Raw genomic sequence first — 15,638 nt, 5'->3', positions numbered from 1 at the left:
ACAGAGTATAAAAACAAACAAGAGATTTTTTTAAGTATATGAGAAGCAGGAAGCCTGCCAAAGAATTGGTGGGTCTGCTGGATTACTAAGGGTGAAAGGGCACAATTAAACAAGAGAAGGACATAGCTGAGAAGCTAAATGATTTATCTGAATCACTTTTCACTACCAAGGATTTTTGGGGTATTTCTGCCCTGGACCTGCTCTTTTCTGGTAATTAAGGTGAGGAGCAGAGCTGCAGAACTGGATGATGTATGTCCAAGAAGTCTGAAGGAGCTCAAGTATGAAGTATCTGAGCTATTCTCAGAATTTGTACTCCAATTAAAAATAGCCACTCTTCCAGCAAGTTGGAAGGTATCAAATGTTGAATCCATATTTTAAAAAGGCTGTAAGGGTGGTATGGGCAATTATACACCTATAGGCCTTACATTTATACCTGGCAAATTGATTGAATCAGTCATTAAAAACAGAATAACAAAACATCTGGAAGATCATGGTCTGATAGGGTCTAACCAGCATGGATTCAGCAAAGGAAAGTAGTGTCTCACTAATCTCTTAGAATTCTTTGAACATGTTAGTAAAGTAGTGCATGGAGGAGAACCAGTTGACATAAAATGTTAAGACTTCCAAAAGGCTCTCAACATAGTCATGCACAAGTAGCTACCAAAAAAGCTAACTACCTGTAATCAGTGCTCGAAAGGCAAAGTATTGTCTTGGATCAAAGGTGCAGTCAAAAAAGAGCCTAGGAACAAGATGTTAGGATGCATAAGGAATGAGACAGAGAATAATACCAAAGATATTATAATGCCTTTATATAAATCAATAATGTGAGCTCATCTGGAATATTGTGTGCAGTGGTCCCCTGATCTTAAAAAAGGCTGTTGCTGAACTGGAAGGGATTCAGAGAAAAGCAGCAAAATGATCAAAGAAAGCCCCGGAAACACTCTCAGATGAATAGAGATTGAAAAGATTGGGATTGTTTACCTTAGAAAGGAGACAGATTAAAAGGGGACATGATAAAAGTACATACAATGAATAGTCTAGGAAAGGTAGATCAGGAACTTCTGTTCTCCCCGCCTCATAACACAAGGACATTCCATTCCATTAAAAGGTGGTATTCAAAACAGATAAAAGGAAATTCTTTCACCTGTAATTAGGGTATGGCTACACTTGGAAATGTGCAGCGCTGGGAGTTACAGCTGTGGTCGTACAGCTGTGTAGGAACAGCGCTGCAGTGTGGCCACACTGACAGCTACCAGCGCTGCAGTGTGGCCACATTTGCAGCATTTGCAGCGCTGTTGGGAGTGGTGCATTGTGGGCAGCTATCCCAGCGTTCAAGTGGCTGCAACGTGCTTTTCAAAAGAGGGGGGTGGGGTGGAGTGTGACAGGGAGCGTCGGGGAGACAGAGAGAGCGGATTTTTGGAGCAGACACTGTGAGCTCCCTGCCTTGCAAATTCTGGCCATTTCCCCCACCCCTCTCTCAATCACTCTTAAATGTAAAAAGGCTTCAGACCAGATAAGCAGCTTCTCCGACGGACTCCCTCCCCCCTGCCGTGCTGTTTGTCTCCTCAAGCAAACAGCTGTGAACATTCCAAAGCCTCGGCTCGGCTCGCTCGCTGGAGCAAAGAGCAGCTGTGTTTGGTAGCTCCGGGGAGTACCTTCCGGTTTGTTGTAGACAGGAATTCTGGGATACCTCTTAATACCCTGGAGGCCAATAACAGCGCTGGTGAGTGTCCACACCTGATGAGCAGCGCTGCATCACCAGCGCTGGATTCGCTACACCCGTAGCAGACCAGGAGTACAGCCAGCGCTGCAGCCAGTGAGTTGCAGTGCTGGCTGAGCTTTGTAAGTGTGGACACCGAGTAAGCTGCAGCACTGTAACCCCCTCACCAGCGCTGCAACTTGCAAGTGTAGCCAAGCCCTTAGACTCACTGCCAGAGAAAATCACCGAGCACGAGAGCTTAACAAGATTGAAAAAGGCACTGGACACTGATATGGGCATCAAAAAGATTCCGTGTTATAATAGTGAATGCTGACAAAATTTTGGAAGGGATATTAAATCTCATGCTTCAGGGCATAAACCAATCTCTAACTATTAGAGATCAGTATAAGACCTAATGTTGTGGGTGGGAAGATCATCCCACATCTGCCTGTGACAGGGTTCTTAAACCTGCCTTTGAAACACCTGGTGCTGGTCACTGGCAGAGACAGGATACGGGACTAGACTGACCTTGGATCTGAGCCAGTCTGGCAATTCCCATGTTCCTATAGGCCATAAATATTCAGTAGCACTGAAGTGTGGAGGACAGTAGTAGCTAAGCAGACATCTGGCACAGCATTCAGTCCATAGCTGTGGGTAATGGGAAATTTGGCCAAGGACATCAGTACAAACCTTTATATTTATGAAAAGTATCATTATCTTGCTTGACCATACAATAATTTGTTTTTTAAGCTGCTTATTTGAAAGACCTCCACACAGGAAATTACATGGAATTGAATGTCTCGCCCCAGAAGGATGAAAGGCTGTTGCAAGCCTGCCAGGATTTTCCAGGAGGCCAAGGAACAGAATGTTTCACAGAGCATATGGCCTAGTGTGTTGTGAGCATGGATTATGAAGAATAAGCTCCTGAGTTCTAGTCCTGGCTTTAACAGTGACGTCCACTGCCACTACCCCTCTCTACTTTAGTTTCCCTACCTGTACAATGGAAACAATAGTTGTCTACTGCACAGGGCTGTTGTGAGGATTGGTTAGTATGTGCTTGTAATAAACTTTTGAAGGTCAAAAGGGTTATTCAAATCAGGTGCTTAGATCATGCAACCATTCCCCCTCGCATGCTCTAACTACATGCACTCAGACTATTCTACAGCATCAGAATTAAGCTTCCATCATAGAGGTCCCACTAGTGGATATCAGGTCTTTGATAATAAAAATGTTGACGTTCTTTGAATTGTAGAGAAACATATAGAGAAAATATACAGCAGTTGTTCATTAAGACAAAGGGCACGTTGAGTAATAATGATCAGAAGTTCAGGTAAACGCTCCCCAAATTCTGCAGAAGATTTAAAACATGCAAAGTAAATGCACAACTGTAGCAAATGACACAATTGTTTTTGTTTAATCAAGACTTTGGATTTGACTCTTCATAATTTATTTCTAATTAAAGATAATCCTGAAACCAACATTTTTGGTCATTTGAAAGAAAGTGGTAAATTATTGGGGAAAATCCCTGAACATTTTCCTTTGGAAACTGGTTAGATGCCTCCCACTATAAACAATCTGTGATCCTGAAAAAGGATGCAACGTTTGGTAGGAGAGGCAAAGGCATAGCAATTTTCCAAGCTCTTTGAAAGATGCAGTTGACTGAACTTATTAGCATTTCCCTGGTGACTATTTGTAGAATCCATGTGACAAATGGATGTTGAGATGACTTTCCCTTTAAAAAAGGACCTCAGTCAGAGAAGAAAGAAATGGATCTTGGTACACATCAAAAACAGGTTTTGGAAAAGTTTCACTGGGGGAAGAAAGACAGTCACTGTTCAAAAGGAAATAAATGGTAGTTTTATTGAAAACTATATTTAGCAGAAGAGGAAATCAGTGAAGATGCCCTGGATAATATTTTTAGTGGATTGTCTCTGCACCAGATCTCTGACAGTCAGAAGGAACTTTTAGATGCCCCTCTAGAAAACATGGAACTGACTCAGGCTATAAAAGAAATGAAGGTCAGAAAGACTCCATGCCTAGACAGGTTCCCAACTGAATTTTACAAAGAGTTCTCTGAAACTTTAACACCTAGATTATCAAATATGTTCATTGCTGTTGAATATGTTAAAGAATGAGCAAACTCTCCTGCCTGCTCTAAGAGAAGCTGTAATTTCAATTATTTCTAAACCTGGGAAAGACCTTGGACTATGAAGTAATTAAAAGCCAATTTCTTGAATTGATCGTGATGCTATGATTTTAGCTAAAGCTCTTCCTTTGTGTTTGGACAAAGTTCTCTCACACATTATACACATAAGCCAAGTAGGCTTCCTTCGTAATAGACATGGCTCAGATAATTTGCATCAACTGATTGATATTATTGTTTCAAGAGATTCTAAAGAACTCTTACCTGTCATTTCTTTAGAAGCTAAGAAGGCCTTTGATTGTGTAGTCTGGGACTATCTTTTTCATGTGTTGGCAAAATTTGGATTTGGTAAACAATTTATTGCTTGGATTAAACTTTTATACTCTACCCTGATTTCCAGGGAAGCTACTAGTGGTATTCTTTCTACTCCATTTCCATTATAGAGAGGTACAAGGCAGGGCTTTCCCCCTTTCTCCTATTTTGTTTGATTTATCTCTAAAACCTTTAGCCATTGTTAAATCAATATATTCATGGTATCAGAGTGGGACAAACACAGCACAAAATTATACTCCACACGGATGATGCTCTTGCATTTGATTCTAAGCACGAGGTTACCATTCCTAACCTTCTAACCACTATTAATAAGTTTGGACTCCTCTCAAGATATACAATTAATTGGGGTTGTTACACTGTCTGGAGTGGCTCATGACCGTGAGTGCCTATCTCAGAGCAGACTATCAGAAAACCAGGCAGATACCCCAAATTGGTGGTATGGTCTATAATTAGATTTCACCAACTCACTAACAAATGTGAATTCACGGATCACTATACCAGTCTTACCATGGAGTCGCAGACAGTCCCTTTAGGCTCTCCAGCCTTTCTTGCCACCCAAGCAAGGTAGTGATAGTTGGTCACCTATACTGAAGGTCACAAAATATTCAGGATACTTCCATCCCAAGGGACCAATCACATACCTCAAATCAATTTGTATCTCAGCTCTCACACCAGTCCTGTGATAAATTAACTAAAGGTTTATTAACTAGAAAAAAGAGAGAGCTATTATAGGTTAAAGCAAGCAAGCATGTACCCACACATGAGTTACCATCTATGGATCCTAAAGATGACAGAGATGTAGTAATCTGTCAACTCAATGCCTTTCAGGGTGGACCAAGGGGTAACTCCTGGTGATCTCTGTCTTAGTTTAGTGTCTCTGTTCCAGTGAGAGTTTAAACAGCAAAAAGATGAAAAAGTTTCTTGTGATCTATGTTTTATTTTTTACATTTGGCTTTCCAGTCCAAGAGATGAGCTCCCTTACACTCAGCATTTCCAAGGTGTGATAGGGCCATTCACCAATCCTTTCTATTGTGATGTCCCTAATGGCCAGTTTAATCCTGATAGGCCTCTTGAATGGGCAGGAGAGACAATTCCCATGCCTGGGTTCACAACTTGAGAGCAAATATTTTCAAAGTTATAAAGCAAAACTTACATATTTCCTTATAGCATGGAATACAGACATTACAAGTGAGATTAATGCAGGCAGCAACTTACAAGCATTTCATAAAGTCCGACCGCTAAATCCATTCTTATAAAACTAATACCTATTTTGAACAAAACAAACATAGAAGTGAACTGGTTTTGTTTCCAGGTATGAGTTTGTCAGTGATCAGCTGACACCTACAGACTTGGCAAGAGCTGCCACCTGTTTTACTAGCATCACAGTGGTAAATAAGAAATCTTATGCATTAACAAATATGCCCACCAAGGCCTTTTCTCAAACTGGGACTTTCAGTGGCAAGCCTTTTATATGAAATATTTAGGAATACTCATTCCCAAAAATATTCAGAACAACCCTAAGATAAATATGGAATCAATTACTGCCCAAGTGGCTAACGATTTGGAGAGATGGAGCTCATTGACCCTCAGTTTGTGGAGTAAGATTAATATACTGAAAATATTTTGCATGTTTCAGGGCTCTCCCTATTTCTATTCCTCCAACTTACTGTAAGAAATTCTATATTTTCAGAATGTTCCTTTGGGGGACAGGTAAGAAACCTAGACTGGCTTTGAACAAATTACAGCTTCCCCTGTCTCTGGGAGAATTTTGTTTTCACAACTTGGAAAATTACCATATTTCCTCTGTTAAGCCAGGCATCCTTGTGATTATTAGATATGACCACACAGACCCCACCTTGGGTTCAGACTGAATGAAAATTGGTATGCCCTGCCCCCACTTTCAGGTATTGTAGGATCCAATAATTATAAATTTGATGGCTCCAGAACTCTCACAATAACAGCTGTGGGGCAAGTTTGGTCAAACTTGGCTAGAAAGTTCTGCTTCCATCTATTTTTCCATGTAACAGTGGTCCTATGGAGCAATCTCATCTTCAAAATCGGTGGCAAAACTTTGATGTAGAAGGATTGATGGACAGAGGAATTATCACAGCTGTCACAGCTAATTAACAATGGTCAAGTTAAACCATTTGTAGATCTTTAGCAACCATTTGGCTTGTCCTGCACCAGAGCATGGAAATAACTTCAGTTAAAGCATTTACTTATTAATGTAGTTGGATGGGATGCACTGGGAACTCCAGAATCTCCAGAATTTGTATTATTTTGGAGGAGACTTCCTGGATTTACTTGACCAGTGGCATCCTTTTACAATTTTATGGCCCAAAAAACTGCCAAAGATTGATAATTTGAGAGTTGCTTGGAATAGAGATTTGTATACCCAACTATCTCTGACCCAATGGAAAATCATTGTATCTAATGTTAAAAAACCAACTATAGACCTGAGACTTCATCTTATAGATCAAAAGACACTTTTCTGAGTATACCGATCCCCACAGACGCTAATGGCAATGGGCCTTGTAAATGTTGACTGCTGTTGGAAAGGTAATGCCCTTGGTGCTACGTTAGCTCAGATGCTTTGGGAGCGCCCCTGCCTCAACAATTTCTGGTATGAGGTAGGTGAAAGGACTGACAAAACTGGAGACCTCCCCCTTAAGTTTGGTTCTAGGATATATTCCTGATACCTGGAAATGACCTGGTAACAAGGCAGTGAGGTTCCAGTGTGCAGCTTTGGTCACTAAAGGGCTATTCTTCAAAAATGGAAAAGTGAGTCCCCACCAAATATTGATGCCTGGCTCAGTGATATAGCTGACCTTGCAGCTAACAAACAATTGCCATTCCGCAGAAAGGGAATGTCTGAAAAACTCAAAGCAATTTGGACTGACTTTTCCAACGTCTATGATTACTATAGACCCTGAAACTAGATAGGTAGCTTCCCCTCCAATCCCTTTTTTTACCCTCTTTATTTACTTTGTGTATTATGATGAGTCTAGTATTTTGGTATATTTGTTCTATTTAGAAAAATTAACAAAAAAAATTGTAAATTAAAAAAAAGAAATAAAGTGTAAGCACTTTATATGTGAAATAGTTTTGGACAGATTTTTGGGAGCACTGGTTAAGAATGTAGATACACAATAATCCATGCTTTGTTCTGATCACTTCCTGTCATATTACTGTTATGCTTACCTCCGTGGCTGTCTATAAAGGAGAGCGTCATAAAGTATAGTTGCCACAGGAAAGTACAACCTATGCTTCCATCAGTATTTCACATCGTTTAGGCCAGCAGAACTCTAAACGTGGAAAAAATGTCTGAGACCTCAGGGAACAGACACTCCTAATATAAGATTTCTTCTAATATGATACATTAACATGAACCTCCTTCCACTGTAGAATAATGCGTTAACGTATTTAGTCACTGATGAGATGAAGAATAAAAATCTGGATACCTCTTTTCATTTGTAGAACCAATAGTATAATAGGGTGGGGCTCTGATGGATATGAGGAAAACCTGTGACCCTTATCTGTTTTTAAAGCTTTGAGGACTTAACAAAAACTTCCTTGCTATTTCCAAGGCCAAAAAGCATGGAGATTATGATCTGCAACTCTATTACATTAAAATGTTTGTAAGTTAAAAAAAAATTATCAGACACTTGCAGGGAGATAGACTTGAATTAATGCGTTCTCCTTTCCATCTGTAGTTTTAATTATTATTATTATTATTATTTTATTTGTTTATTATGGCACCCAAAGGCTCCAATCAGGATTGTGTCCCCACTGTGATTTATAGAATAGATTTATAAAATCAACATAATCACTTCCATCTTCTGTCAAAGAAATGCCAAAGAGTTCACCGTAAAGAAGCAGTCCCAGGAATTCCACAATTCCACCCTTGTAGAATTGCCACCAGACCCATCTGAAGAATTTCCTTCCAGAACTGAACTTTCATTTTTCAAAAAGGTACCTTTCTATCTCTTACAATTGTGAAGAAAACCTAGAAAAACATAAACTGAGTGTAACCTAGTGTTGTAAGCCTGAGTTGCATGGAGCCTGAAACAATAGCTCTTTGAGGTTTGACCTGCCATAGTCCTATCAAAGGGATTTTAACTTTGAAGCTTAAAGAGGGTAATTTTACTTTCCACTTTAACGCTTTCATTGCTGGTTATTTTAGCAGAAACATCCAGATAATGTGCTCATTCCACAATCCCAAATTTATCTCCATGAATGCAAAAAAATAAAAATAAAAACCCACTCTCCATTACTTAGCTTTCCAAACCTTCATGGTTCATGCCCAGAGGACCTTGCAATTTAAAATGTAAGTTTTCAGTCTTATTGAACAATCAAATGTTTCTGGCTAGCTGGAGCAGCAACTATTGCAGAAGTGCAATACATTCTCAATATCCGTGGCATGAGGAGAGGTAGAACTCTAGTGGTAATGAATGTGTGCTCCCTTTGCTGATTCTGGCAGATAAATTCCAAATACAAGTGATCAGAAAATACGGATTGAAAAATATTCTTACGGGAAAACGGGGGGAAATTTTCACTAAATATTTTGTGAATAAAAAATTCTAACCCCTAATTCCAGAGCTGAAATACTGGCATGTTGCAAGGCGAGTAATGCTGAGCTAAAACAAGGACACATGGAGAGGGACAGCATAGTGGTTTAACCATCAGGTTTAAAAAATGATACTTAGCCCCTGTATAAGCCTTTTTACCTTTAACGCTCTGTACAAATCTTTATGAATCCTCAGAATGCCCGTAGGTGACAGGTGAATAATATTATTTCTATTTTTCAAATAGGAAAACTGCAGGATGGTGATTACCCAAGAACTTTGCACTAAAGCAAAGCAAATATCAGAGCTGACACTGGAAGTCAGAAGCATCTGCTTCCTAGTTTCATGCTTAGATCACTGGACTGCACATCTCTTTGAAGTTAGAAATACTTAGACTTCCTGATACTACAACTCAAATCTCTGCTCTGTAGACGCACCCCTTCATCCTTCTGAGGTTGATAAATTAAATCTATGCAATTTACTGTGTATGGGTCATTTGAATGAAAGGATGGGATCCTGTCATCTCCACATGGATATTAAAGATCCCATGATACTTTCTAGCGTGGCTTACTCTGGCCTTCACCCAAATTTTCCTCCCCTACCACTGTTGCACTTTGTGCTGTGTGTGCCAGTTACGTGCCAGGCTGCTGCCCTCTGTCCCAGCAGGAAACTGTAGGATTGCATTTCTCTCACTGAGGGTCTTATCCAAAGCCCAATAAGACCAAATGAAAGACTTCTATTGACTTCACTGGGATAGAGATCAGGCCCTGAGGTGTTATTGCATCACGTGAGGCCATGTGAAGGAGGTTTCAAATGATTCCAGTGGAACCGGTCCCAGACCTCTGTAAAGTTTTTTGGTTTTGTTTTGTACTTCTCCCTCTTTTCTTCTGTTGTGGGATATTAATCTTCTCCACTGAGTCCCCTAAACAGTGCATTCAGGGACCTGCTTAGTGCTCCAAATGGACCATATTTCATTCTTCGTAGATCTCATTCTGAGATTCAGTGGGATGGGAGGGGTCTCTCAGAGTGGGGGGTCTCTCTGGGATTACAGGCTGGTGATTCAGTGGGGTTGGGGTTTCCCTGCAGCTGTCAGTGGGGAGGTTCAGTAAGATTCAATAGGGTGTCATGTCTCTCTGGTGTTGGAGGTGCAGTGACAGTAGGGATGGGATGGTCTCTGAGTCCATGGGCCCTGTTCCAAGTCTGCTGCCTCTGCGCTCCTTTCCCCTCTGCTTCCTGCACTGCCTCATTCCACCCCATTCCTCCCTGCAAGTAGCTACCCTGAGGATTTAAATGCCGAGAGTTTTCAGAATGAAATGGAGCTCTTCACCAGTTTTTGCAAGAGAATCTTTCGGGATGACTTGGAAAGAAGGTGCCCATAGATCTCATTCACAAAAGATCTTTAAATGCGAGTTTCCCCAACACGGAAACAGGGCTACATATTTTTGTTGTCTTCATGTAACCATGGCTGCTAACTAGAGGCAGTTCAGCAAGCTAAAATTAATCAAGATTTACCTAAGAACATCCATGGGGCAAGAAATGGTATGTGTTTGCCAGAAGCTGGGAATGGGCAACAGGGAACGGATCACTTGATGATTGACTGTTCTGTTCATTCCCTCTGAAACACCTGGCATTGGCCACTGTTGGAAGCCTGGAAACTGGGCTAGATGGACCTTTGGTCTGACCAGTATGGCCGTTCTTATCTGGCAATTATTTCTACAGAGGATGTGAAAACAAGGTAGATAGCCTAAGATGAGCTAATTAATGAATTTGCTTCAAAGAAGACTAAAAAGGCCCCAATGTAAAAGTACTTTGTGGTGAATGTGTGGGGATTTGGGGGCTGGGGAGCAGAGATCTGGGCCTGGAACACTCTTGGCACATCACTGACATTTACACTTCTTCCCCGAGAAATACACAGAGTATATTGATGTCACAGCACAATGCTCAGCCTGTGCAATATGAAGGGTGTTCAGTTGGAAGGTGTAATCGTCACACCCTCTGTGAGGTTACTGGAGTGCTGCGCTATACAAAATTGTGTCCTGAAATAGTCCTTGGTAGTGTTCTGTGACCACCACTCAGGTAAATGCTCTAGCACTTCAGCTGTTGGCCTTAAGGCTCTAGCTCCTGGTTAGACACAACAGCACTCTGAAAATGGCCTCCTTCCAGGGTCCCCAGCTAACCTGCCTCTGTGTTACCCTGTCCTCACCAATCACCTCCCAGTACCTTTCCCCTCTGGATGCGAATATCCCTTCTGAGCAAGAGGAAAAGACCAACAGATATAGTGTCCTAGCAGATGGATCACACTGCGCTCTGTTGGCCTATGCCTGCTCAAAAGACTGATCACACAGCAGTGAAGATGACTAGAGGTATTTGTACCCAAGAAGATAGCAACATACCCACTGGATGCAATCTGGGCTAATACATAGCCCAACGTTTGCCTCTGTTTGGCAGAAGCTGGGAATGGGCAACAGGGAATGGATCACTTGATGGTTACCTGTTCTGTTCATTCCCTCTGGGGCACCTGACATTGGCCACTGTCGGAAGACAGGATACTGGGCTAGATGGACCTTTGGTCTGACCAGTATGGCCGTTCTTACGTTTGCTCTTCAGAAGTGTGGTATGTTGGTACTGATCCTGACCAGACCCCAGAAATAAAGAGTCACATGATAAACATGTAAATACATGATAAATAATGAAAATAAAGAGTTAATTAAACATGTCAGTTTGGGGTTTGATTCTAAGACCTTATCTGTGTTTGGGAGTCAGCTAGTGGCGGCCATCAGACAGCACAGCTGCACTAATCCAACCCCAAGTGTTGACAAGGAAAGCCCTAATTTGTGTTGGTTAAATTTAGACCAGGTTGCATGAAATAGCTGCCATTGATGGATGAATCAAAGTTAGTTCTAAGTATAGATGTGGCCTTAGAATATCAGGAGATCATCTAGTCCAACCTCCTGCTCAAAGCAAGACCAATCCCCAGGCAGATTTTTACCCCAGTTCCTGAAGTGGCCCCCCCTCAAGGACTGAGTTCATAACCCTGGGTTTAACAGGCCAATGCTCAAACCACTGAGCTATCCCTTCCCCCTAAGGTAGATGGGAGGAATGGAATCTTATTTTTTTCAGAATCATTTTGCTAATTAACAGTGGGGAAAGCAGGCAAACATCCACTCGCCATACTAACAACCCATCTATCCAGCTGGAGGAGGCCTGTTATAAAGAGAGATAAAAAGTTCAGAAAAGCCAAACAGGCTTCAGCAGTGAGAAATGCTGCAGCCTGTTTTCAGCTGGGTGATCTGCTGACAGAGAATTTCATAGCCTCAGGGCACAATTAACAAAAGCTCTGGTGCCTGCTGTGTCCAATCTGTATTTAGGTACAGTCGATAAGCCTGTACCCGAAGAGCAGCGAGTGAGAGCTGGGACAATAGAGAAACAAAATGCAAATTAAGTAAGTCATGCCTAGATCATGCAGGATTAAAAGTGATGTATAAAACTTCATGTGAATAATAGAATCGGAAGGGACGTCAAGAGGTCATCTAGTCCAGTCTCCTGTACTCAAGGCAGGACTAAGTATTATCTAGACCATCCCTGACAGGTGTTTGTCTAACCTGCTCTTAAAAATCCCCAATGATGGAGATTCCACAACCTCCCTAGGCAATTTGTTCCAGAGCTTAACCACTCTGACAGTTAGGACGTACTTCCTAATGTCCTACCTAAACCTCCCTTGCTGCAATTTAACCCCATTGCTTCTTATACGATCCTCCGAGGTTAAGAACAATTTTTCTCCTTTCTTCTTGTAACAACCTTTTATGTACTTGAAATGCAGTGTGGTGACTATAGAACAGGAGAGACATTTGGCACAGGTAACACTAAACTTCACCACCAGGGTTCAGGGCCTGCTGGAGTCCTCCTAAATTGCATTCTGGGAGAGAGACTGAACCCTAAGGATATGCAAAAATCAGTCCAAGATGTGACAGAGGAATAGGTGAGCAGGATGTGGCCTATGTGGCTTCCAAGAGGAAGGGTTTTAATTGGTCTTCCGAAGCACAGAAGGTTTTGATTCCTTAAATAAGATACAGCTAAGGCTTCTAGTTAAAGGGGGGGCTGAATGGTTAAGGTCCCTCAGTTCAATTTTGAAGGTCCTGGGTCTGAGTATCACTCTGAGTTTGTCTACACTGCAATATAAGCCAAGGTTGGTAAACCCTGGGTTAACAGCTACTTGGTTTGTTAATCTAGGGCTACAGCATCTATGCTTGTTTACAGCCCCACGTTAGCAATTGTTGAATTCTGGGGCTCTAGCATTTATACTGCATTATGTAGGCCTGAGTCCAACCACCTGTATGCCAGACTTCCCAAACACCTGACCAAATTGTGCATGCTCTAACCCTTTGTCCATGGTGCAGGGTGAGAAAACCTCTGTCCAGAGGGTAAAGAAAGTCCTTTAGAGGATAGCTTAGTGGTTTGAGCATTGGCTTGCTAAAGCCAGGGTTGTGAGTTCAATCCTTAAGAGGGCCATTTAAGGAACTGGGGTAAAAATCTGTCTGGGAATTGGTCCTGCTTTGAGCAGAGGTTGGACTAGATGACCCTCTGAGGTCCCTTCCAGCCCTAATTGTCTATGAAAGTCAGCCAGTGCCATACTTTTGGCAGACTCCAGTGTACAAGTTTAGTGGGGGCTGCATCTACATTGCAAAAGCAATAGGACTTGAACCATGGGTTTTAGGATTGACTCAGGCTGGGCTAATCTATCCGCATAGGGTCCTGGCACCAAGATCTAAGTTAGCATAATTTGTTCACAGATGGAAGGGGAGTTAGGCTGGGGCCTGAATTTGAACCTTGGTCTCACATTGCACTGTAGACATACCGTGAGTGGCCACTTCCAGTTCACTCAGCTGAAAACTGAGTCCCTGAGCACTCAGGTTAGGGCAGTCAAAGGCAATTGGATATGATGATGCCCACATGAATCCCTTGGCTATGAAAGTGACTCACCTTAATCATATCAACCCAATAAGCCATTGGCTCCAGGGAACTGGGACTTTTGAAAGGCACCATGCAGTACCCCAGGACTCTAGACATGTTGCTAGGACATCTAGTCCATCTGTTGGCTGTTCAGATTCATTGCCTACTGTACATCTGTAGAGTTAACTCCAAGAAGTGCTGGGTCTGTCATTGCCCTGGGGTGGAATTTCACTGGTTTATACCAGTACCATAAGGCTCAGAGAGTTTGGCGTACTGCCCTCTCCCCAACAACTGTCCTGTTTCAGATTGACCTCTGGGTTGCCTATGGGCCGGACAGCATCTTTACAGCCCTTGGAGGAGTCCCAGAAAGAGGTTGGAACACAGATTCCCCTGCGCTTCTTGGAGGAAATAAACTGTGACTTTCTTTTACATCCTGTAAAGGATCCTGGAATGCTGCTATCTCCCCCCACCCACCTCTTGTGCTGGCTCACCTCTGCTGGCTGGGTAGTAGAGCCATGGCCCGATCCGTCTCTGCCCATTCCCCATCCACTTTGTAGCAGTGGGGAATATTGGGTGCACAGCCCTTGCTCTCTCCCACTTTCTTAGACTCAGTCCTGGGGATCCCAAATATAGCTGCTCAGGGGACTAGCCGGGGGTATTACCGAAGTTAGTCATAATCTAGACCTATAACTGTTGGTTAGGTATCCTAGTGTTTCCCCTGGTCCAATTTTAAATACATCAACAATGGGGTTTCTACCACTTCCTTTGAGAAAATATACTCCCAACTGATAGCGCTCACCATCAGAACCTATTTCCTGATCTGCTAATCAGCCTAATGTTCCCTTCCTTAATTCCATGGACATATTTCTGAGGCTACCATATAAACCCCAACAAATAGGATACAGAGTTTTGTGGCTGCTATCTTTTACTTGTGGATATTGAAATTGAATATAAAATAAAAATGGAAAAAATAGATTGAGTAATTAAATTGAACTCATTGGCGTTAGAGAGCTCAGCACTGTGTTTTCTCCCTGGGTGCAGTACATAAAAATACATAAAAGCAGCTGCTCAATTTTTTATAGCAGTCCTCCTTTATAGAAAATCCAAGCGCTGATGAGTGTCTTTACTGAGTATAAAACTAGGAGCTTATGGTGGAAATATTAACAGATCCTTAACTAGTCAGTTGTAAAGTCACTGCTACAAAGCTGCAAAGAGTGGAGCATGGAGACAACTTTGGAATCAGATTGACGTGGGCAGGGGGAGCATGAGTCAATATTCACAGCACCTGAAATCAAAGCCAAAGAAGTCTGGAGAAACTGAAGCAAACACGGCAGTGTTTTTGGAAGTAAAGAACTGGCAAACATAACTTTACCTATCCAGATGAAATGCAGCAGATGGGAAGATCCTGAGAGGAGAGAAATACAAAGGTGGGAAATTAAGCTCTGTGGTTTTGGCAGAGATCCAAGACCCTGCACTACAGGAAGTCGAATAAAAACTAAATTGAAACCGTATGACAACTACTTCCTCCCCGTCATCAGCTCAATGTTTGTGTACTGAACAGATGAAGCAGCTCAGGGAGCCACAAGGAAAGGAGATGAGGGGCCAGCCCTAGTGATTCAGGGGCTGCTTGTTGTATGTAGGATTTGCTAGTGACATTTCAGGCAGTGAGCAATACATCTTTTCCCTCCTGCTGGAAGATTTCTGTCAATGATGAGCTCTGCTCAGAGGGATAGGATTCAGGTGAGCTCTAGAATGAGAGTGGTCCCAAGGTACATCGCGCACCCCCTTCCCCCACCTTGTTTCAAGGCATAAGCTTTCCAAGCCACTGGCTGGGGTTTGGAAGAATCTTTCTCTAAGATCGGATACTGGGGATTGTCAGAGACAAGATACTGGAATTAGATGGGCCACTGGTGTGATTGGCATTTCACTTCCTATGTGCCTAATAAAT

This window comes from Chelonoidis abingdonii, chromosome 1 (assembly GCF_003597395.2).
Source record: "Chelonoidis abingdonii isolate Lonesome George chromosome 1, CheloAbing_2.0, whole genome shotgun sequence".
NCBI classification, from domain to species: domain Eukaryota; kingdom Metazoa; phylum Chordata; order Testudines; family Testudinidae; genus Chelonoidis; species Chelonoidis abingdonii.
Note: the sequence above shows the minus strand (reverse complement) of the source record.